The following is a 6,000-nucleotide window of genomic DNA, read 5'->3' as shown; positions in this document are numbered from 1 at the left end:
TGTGGACTTCACCAGTTTCAAAATCTCCCCTTCCCCAACCGCATCCCGAAACCAGCCCAGTTCGTCCCCTCCCCCCCCTGCACCACACAACCAGCCCAGCTCTTCCCCTCCACCCACTGCATCCCAAAACCAGTCCAACCTGTCTCTGCCTCCCTAACCGGTTCTTCCTCTCACCCATCCCTTCCTCCCACCCCAAGCCGCACCCCCATCTACCTACTAACCGCATCCCACCTCCTTGACCTGTCCGTCTTCCCTGGACTGACCTCTCCCCTCCCTACCTCCCCACCTATACTCTCTCCACCTATCTTCTTTTCTCTCCATCTTCGGTCCGCCTCCCCCTCTCTCCCTATTTATTCCAGAACCCTCACCCCATCCCCGTCTCTGATGAAGGGTCTAGGCCCGAAACGTCAGCTTTTGTGCTCCTGAGATGCTGCTTGGTCTGCTGTGTTCATCCAGCCTCACATTTTATTATGTTGGATTCTCCAGCATCTGCAGTTCCCATCATCTCTGACATCAGCTTCCCTGCGTCCCTGATGCTGCTTGTCCTGCTGTGTTCATCCACATCAACACCTTGTTACCCCCCCATTCTCCTTTGTTTGTGTTTTCTTGCTCTTCCTCCCTTCCTCTGATTCTCTCCCCCTCTCTCACCTCTGCTGGCTCTAATTTCACTCCCTTGTCATGTTCCCTTATTTCCATCTTTCTGTCCCTTCTCTCTCTCTCTCCGCCCACAAACTCACTCTGGCTTTATTCACAGGGGGAGAGAGTACAAGAGGAAAGGAAACCGAAGCACGCAGTGCCTTCGGCTGAGACAGAAATGAAGAACTGCCGGAGATTTTCCAAACCCTGACACAGGGGTTGCCTCTCTGTCTCTCTCGACAGTCTCTGCGACTGTCCCACCAAACCCCACACCCATTCCTGTCCCATGGTGTCTCTCCACAAACCCACCTCCGGGTGGAAATGCAAACACAAGGTGCTGGAAATGCTCAGCATCTGTGAAGAAAAAGTCCCGAGGTAGCGTTTTGGGTGCGATGACCCTTTCCCTCAGAGCTCCGGCTGGAAATGCTCCAGCCTCTGAGACAGGGTCCCCTTGAGGTTGGAGAGCTGCGGCTCCATCTCGGCTGTTCGCTTGGCATCAGGAGCTCCCCTCAGCCCCAGGAAGGGGCTGTGTGTGTGAGAAAGAGAGGGTGTGTGTGTGTGTGTGTGAGAAAGAGAGGGTGTGTGTGTGAGAAAGAGAGGGTGTGTGTGTGTGTGTGTGAAAGAGAGGGTGTGTGTGTGTGTGTGTGAGAAAGAGAGGGTGAGTGTGTGTGTGTGTGTGTGTGCGTGTGTGAGAAAGAGAGTGTGTGTGTGTGAGAAAGAGAGGGTGTGTGTGTGTGTGTGTGTGTGTGTGAAAGAGAGAGTGTGTGTGTGTGTGAGAAAGAGAGAGAGTGTGTGTGTGTCTGTGTGTGTGTGAGAAAGAGAGAGAGAGAGTGTGCGTGTGTGCGTGAGAAAGAGAGAGTGTCTGTGTGTGTGAGAAAGAGAGAGTGTGTGTGTGTGTGAGAAATAGAGAGAGTGTGTGTGAGTAAGAGAAAGTGTGTGTGTGTGTGAGAAAGACAGTGTGTGTGTGAGAAAGAGAGAGTGTGTGTGAGAAAGAGTGTGTGTGTGTGTGTGAGAGAGAGGAAGAGAGTGTGTGTATGTGTGTGTGCGAGAAAGAGAAAGAGTGTGTGTGTGTGAAAGAGAGAGTGTGTGTGTGTGTGCGCGTGTGTGAGTGTGTGAGAAATACAGAGAGAGAGTGTGTGTGTGTCAGAAAGAGAGAGTGTGTGTATGGGTGTGTGAGAAAGAGAGTGCGTGTGTGTGTGTGTGTGTGAGAAAGAAAAAATGTGTGTGTGTGTGCGCGTGTGTGTGCCCCCTAGCCTTATACTGACAGTGGTTGTGTCCTTCCCTCATCCCCGGGAGCCCCTCCTGCCTTCTCACCTTGTTGCCGGGGTGCTATTTGACTACGGAGGGCTGTGCGATAAAGAACCTACTTCCCACAGCAGCAGGGGGAGGGGGCATCCCTTCACTCCTAAAACACCTCCTCCCATCCAATCTTGTGGCAATGGCTGTTCGGCTGCAGAAAGCGGCGCTGCCCGTGACCCCAAACCTCCCTACAACACCCCTCTCCTAATCCGACCCTTTTACAGTAGCTGTCGGCCACTCAGTCACTGGGCTGTACAATAGTGACTCTCCCCATGTCCACTCACTTCCAGGACGGCTATCCTCCAACCCCGACCCCATCCCATCCGCCTCCTTCCCTTTGCCATGTGGTACGAGAGCTGCAGGCTGGTCGGCTACGGAAACCCGTGCAAGGCTGGATAATAGACACCCTCCCAATGTCCCCAGCCTTCCCCTCACCCGGGGAGGGGAATTCTCACCCGCAAAACATCCATTCCCAACACCTCGCTTTGGGATAGGAGCGGCGCACGATGTGAAACAGGGACCGTGCTCATGTCCCCAATCCTCCCTTCACCCCAAACCACCACCCCCAGCTTACCTTGCAGTAGGACATAGTTGTAGGCTGCTCAGCTACGGAAGGCGTCGCGGACCCGTGGCCGGATGCTCGGGCTCGGTGCCAGGCAGCTGTGCCCAGGCGCCGGGTGAAGAGGCCTTCTCCCACCTTGGATCCCCGCTCCCGACGCAGGGCCGAGCCACTGAGCAGCGAGCGCTCCAGCAGCCCGGATGCCTGCTCCCAGCCCGGTGGTCATGCTGGAGGCCGCTGGAGAACATGAGGTTGTAGGGGTCCGGGAGCGTGGTGCGATGATCCCCGCTGCCGAACAGCTGGGTCCTCAGAACCCTCCTGGGAAAAGGGATCCAGACAGCGGACTCGTCGCCGACGGAGAGCGGGGGAAAGGCGTGAGTAGGAACAGGAGAGGAAGGGGATTTACTGAGAGGGAGAAAGAGACAGATGCAGTCTGATTGCGGATGGGTTGGGTTTAAATAGAGATTTTTAAACTTCGTTCAAAAAAACTCACAATGCTCCCTGCTGAGCGGGTGGAGAGGCTCGGATAGAGAGGAAGAGAGACACAGGGGGGCGGGGGAGAGGGGACAGAGAGAGGTTCACAGGGAGAGACGGAGAGACAGGGGAGACAGGGGAGAGAGAACGGCAGAAGCACACACAGAGGGAGCCAGATACAAGACGAGAGATAGAGAGGGGCGCACACAGAGACCAAAGAGACAGAGTGAGAGAGGAGAGAGGAGAGAGACAGAAGTGCACAGCGAGGTGGCAGAGACAAGACGACAGAGAGAGACAGAGACATAGAGTGAGGCACACACAGAGAGATGGAGAGACAGAGATTGTGTGTGTGGCGGGGGGTGGGTTTGGAGAAAATGGGAGAGAGAGACACAGAGTCGTAGAGTTGTACAGCAGGGAAACAGACCCTTCAGTCCAACTCCGCCAGGCCGACCAGACACCGTAACTGACTAGTTCTGTTTGCCAGCCTGGAGCCCATATCGCTCCAGCCCCTTCCTATTCATGTGTCCCTGCAGGTGACTTCTCAATACTGTGAGTATAACAGCCTCTTCCGCTCCTCTGGCAGTTCATGCCACACACAAACTACACTCGGGAGAACACGTTGGCGCCAAATCCCCCTCCCATCCTCTGAGAAAAGGAACCGGAAATGACATCACCAACCCAAGGAAACCGGAACACTTAAAGAGAAGGCGGGACCTAACTCCAGCGCTTCCCCGGATGCTCCCTGAAGATTTTACCCGGAATGGTGCCGAAACGTCTGCAAACTAACCTTCCAGCTCAGTGAGCAATCTTACATCCAGAACCTCAACCCTGAGCTACAAATCTTCTCAAAACTCGATAATGCTTTGCCACTTGATTAACAGGTGCATCCTTTTTTGAAGAAAAAATAAACTTTTTTTGCTGGATGTATGACTGACTGGCCAGTGTTTATTGTCCTTCCTTAACTGAGCCTTGGGAGCTCTGCAGACCAATGCTATCAACGTGGATTTCACAAGCTCCAAAATCTCCCCTCCCACCACTGCATCCCAAAACCAGCCCAGCTCGTCCCCTAATCTGTTCTTCCTCTGACCGATCCCCTCCTCCCAGCTCAAGCCAAACCCCCATTCCCGACCTCCAAACCTCTTCCCGCCCCCTTGACCTGTCCGTCCTCCCCAGACTGACCTAACCCCTCCCTACCTCCACACCCACACTCACCTCTACTGGCTTCATGTCCGCCCCTTGTCCTTAAGACCAGAAGACATCGGAGTGCAAGTAGGGCCATTCGGCCTATCAAGTCCACTCAACCATTTAAATCATGGCTCAGGGGCATTTCAACTCCACTTCCCTGAACTCTCCCCGTTGCCCTTGATTCCTCGTGAGATCAAGAATTAGTCGATCTCTGCCTCGAAGGCATCCAACGTCCTGGCCCCGACTGCACTCCGTGGCAATGATTTCCACAAGCCCGCCACTCTCTGGCTTTACAATTGTCATCTCATTTCCGTTTCAAATTTACCCCCTCTAATTTTAAGGCTGTGCCCACGGGTCCTAGTCTCCCGGCCTCACGGAAACAACTTCCTAGCATCCACCCCTTCTGAGGCAGACATTATGTTGTAAGTTTCTATTAGATCTCCCCTCAACCTTCTAAACTCTGATGAGTACAATCCCAGGATCCTTAGCCGTTCATCATATGTCAAACCTACCACTCCAGGGATCATCCGTGTGAATCTCCGCTGGACACGCTCCAGGGCTAGTATGTCCTTTCTGAGCTGTGGGGCTCAAAATTGGACATGGTATTCTAAATGGGGCCTAACTAGAGCTTTATAAAGCCTCAGAAGCACATCGCTGCTTTTATATTCCAACCCTCTTGCGATAAAGGACAACATTACATTCGCTTTCTTAATTACGGACTCTACCTGCAAGTTAACCTTTAGAGAATCCTGGACCAACACTTCTAGATTCCTTTGTACTTGAGCTTTACGAATTTTCTCACCATTTAGAAAATAGTCCATGCCTGTATTCTTTTTACCAAAGTGCAAAACCCCACATTGAATTTCATCAGCCATTTCCTGGACCACTCTCCTAAACTGTCTAACTCTTTCTGCCGCTTCTCCACCTCCTCAGTACTACCTGCCTGTCCACCTATCTTCGTATCATCGGAAAACTTCGCCAGAATGACCCCGGTCCCTTCATCCAGATCATCAATACGTAAGGTGTACAGCTGCGGCCCCGACACCGAAACCTGCGACACCAATCGTCACCGGTTGCCATGCCGAAAAACAGCCTTTTATCCCAACTCTCTGCCTTCTATCAGACAGCCAATCCTCAATCCAAGCCAGTAGCTCATCTCGAACACCATGGGCCCTCACCTTGCTCAGCAGCCTCCCGTGAGACACTTACGTAAGGCCTTTTGGAAGTCTAGATAGATAACATCCACTGGGTTTCCCTGGGCTAACATACTTGTTACCTCTTCAAAGAATTCTAACAGGTTTGGCAGGCACGACCTCCCCTTACTACATCCATGCTGACTTGTTCTAATCTGACCCTGCACTTCCAGGAATTTCAAAATCTCATCCTTGACAATGATTCAAGAATTTTATTAACTACCGAAGTCAGGTTAATCGGCCTGTAATTTTCCATCTTTTGCCTTGATTCTTTCTTAAACAAGGGGGTTACAACATCAATTTTCCAATCATCTGGGACTTACCCTGACTCCAGGGACTTTTGAAAGATCACATCCAAAGCCTCTGCTATTTCCTCAGCCACCTTCCTCAGAACTCTAGGATGTCGCCCTTCGGGGCCAGGAGATTTAGCAATTTTTAGACCTTTTAGCTTTTCTAGCACTTTCTCTTTTGTAATGCCTACCGTACTCAACTTTGCCCCCTGACTCTCCCTAAGTGTTGGCATACTACTCATGTCTTCCACTGTGAAGACTGACGCAAAGTACTCATTAAGTCCTTCAGCTACTTCCTTATCTCCCATCACTAGCCTTCCAGCATCAATTTGGAGCGGCCCACTGTCTACTTTTCCCTCATGTT

The 6,000-nt window shown here is 52.2% G+C and overlaps 1 long non-coding RNA gene across 1 annotated transcript in view; it reads right to left on the bottom strand.

Annotated features, from left to right (window-relative positions):
* Positions 1-2,076: 2,076 nt before the first annotated feature.
* Positions 2,077-6,000, bottom strand: part of LOC132208031 (uncharacterized) — an 80,467-nt gene continuing 76,543 nt past the window's right edge. The window contains exon 6 of the long non-coding RNA XR_009444139.1: positions 2,077-2,899. This is a non-coding gene — a long non-coding RNA (uncharacterized LOC132208031). The remainder of the gene's footprint in view (positions 2,900-6,000) is intronic.

The sequence above is a fragment of the Stegostoma tigrinum genome, unplaced genomic scaffold (genome assembly GCF_030684315.1).
Source record: "Stegostoma tigrinum isolate sSteTig4 unplaced genomic scaffold, sSteTig4.hap1 scaffold_253, whole genome shotgun sequence".
NCBI classification, from domain to species: domain Eukaryota; kingdom Metazoa; phylum Chordata; class Chondrichthyes; order Orectolobiformes; family Stegostomatidae; genus Stegostoma; species Stegostoma tigrinum.
The sequence above is the reverse complement of the archived record's forward strand: the minus strand, read 5'-3'. Positions and strand labels throughout refer to the sequence as shown.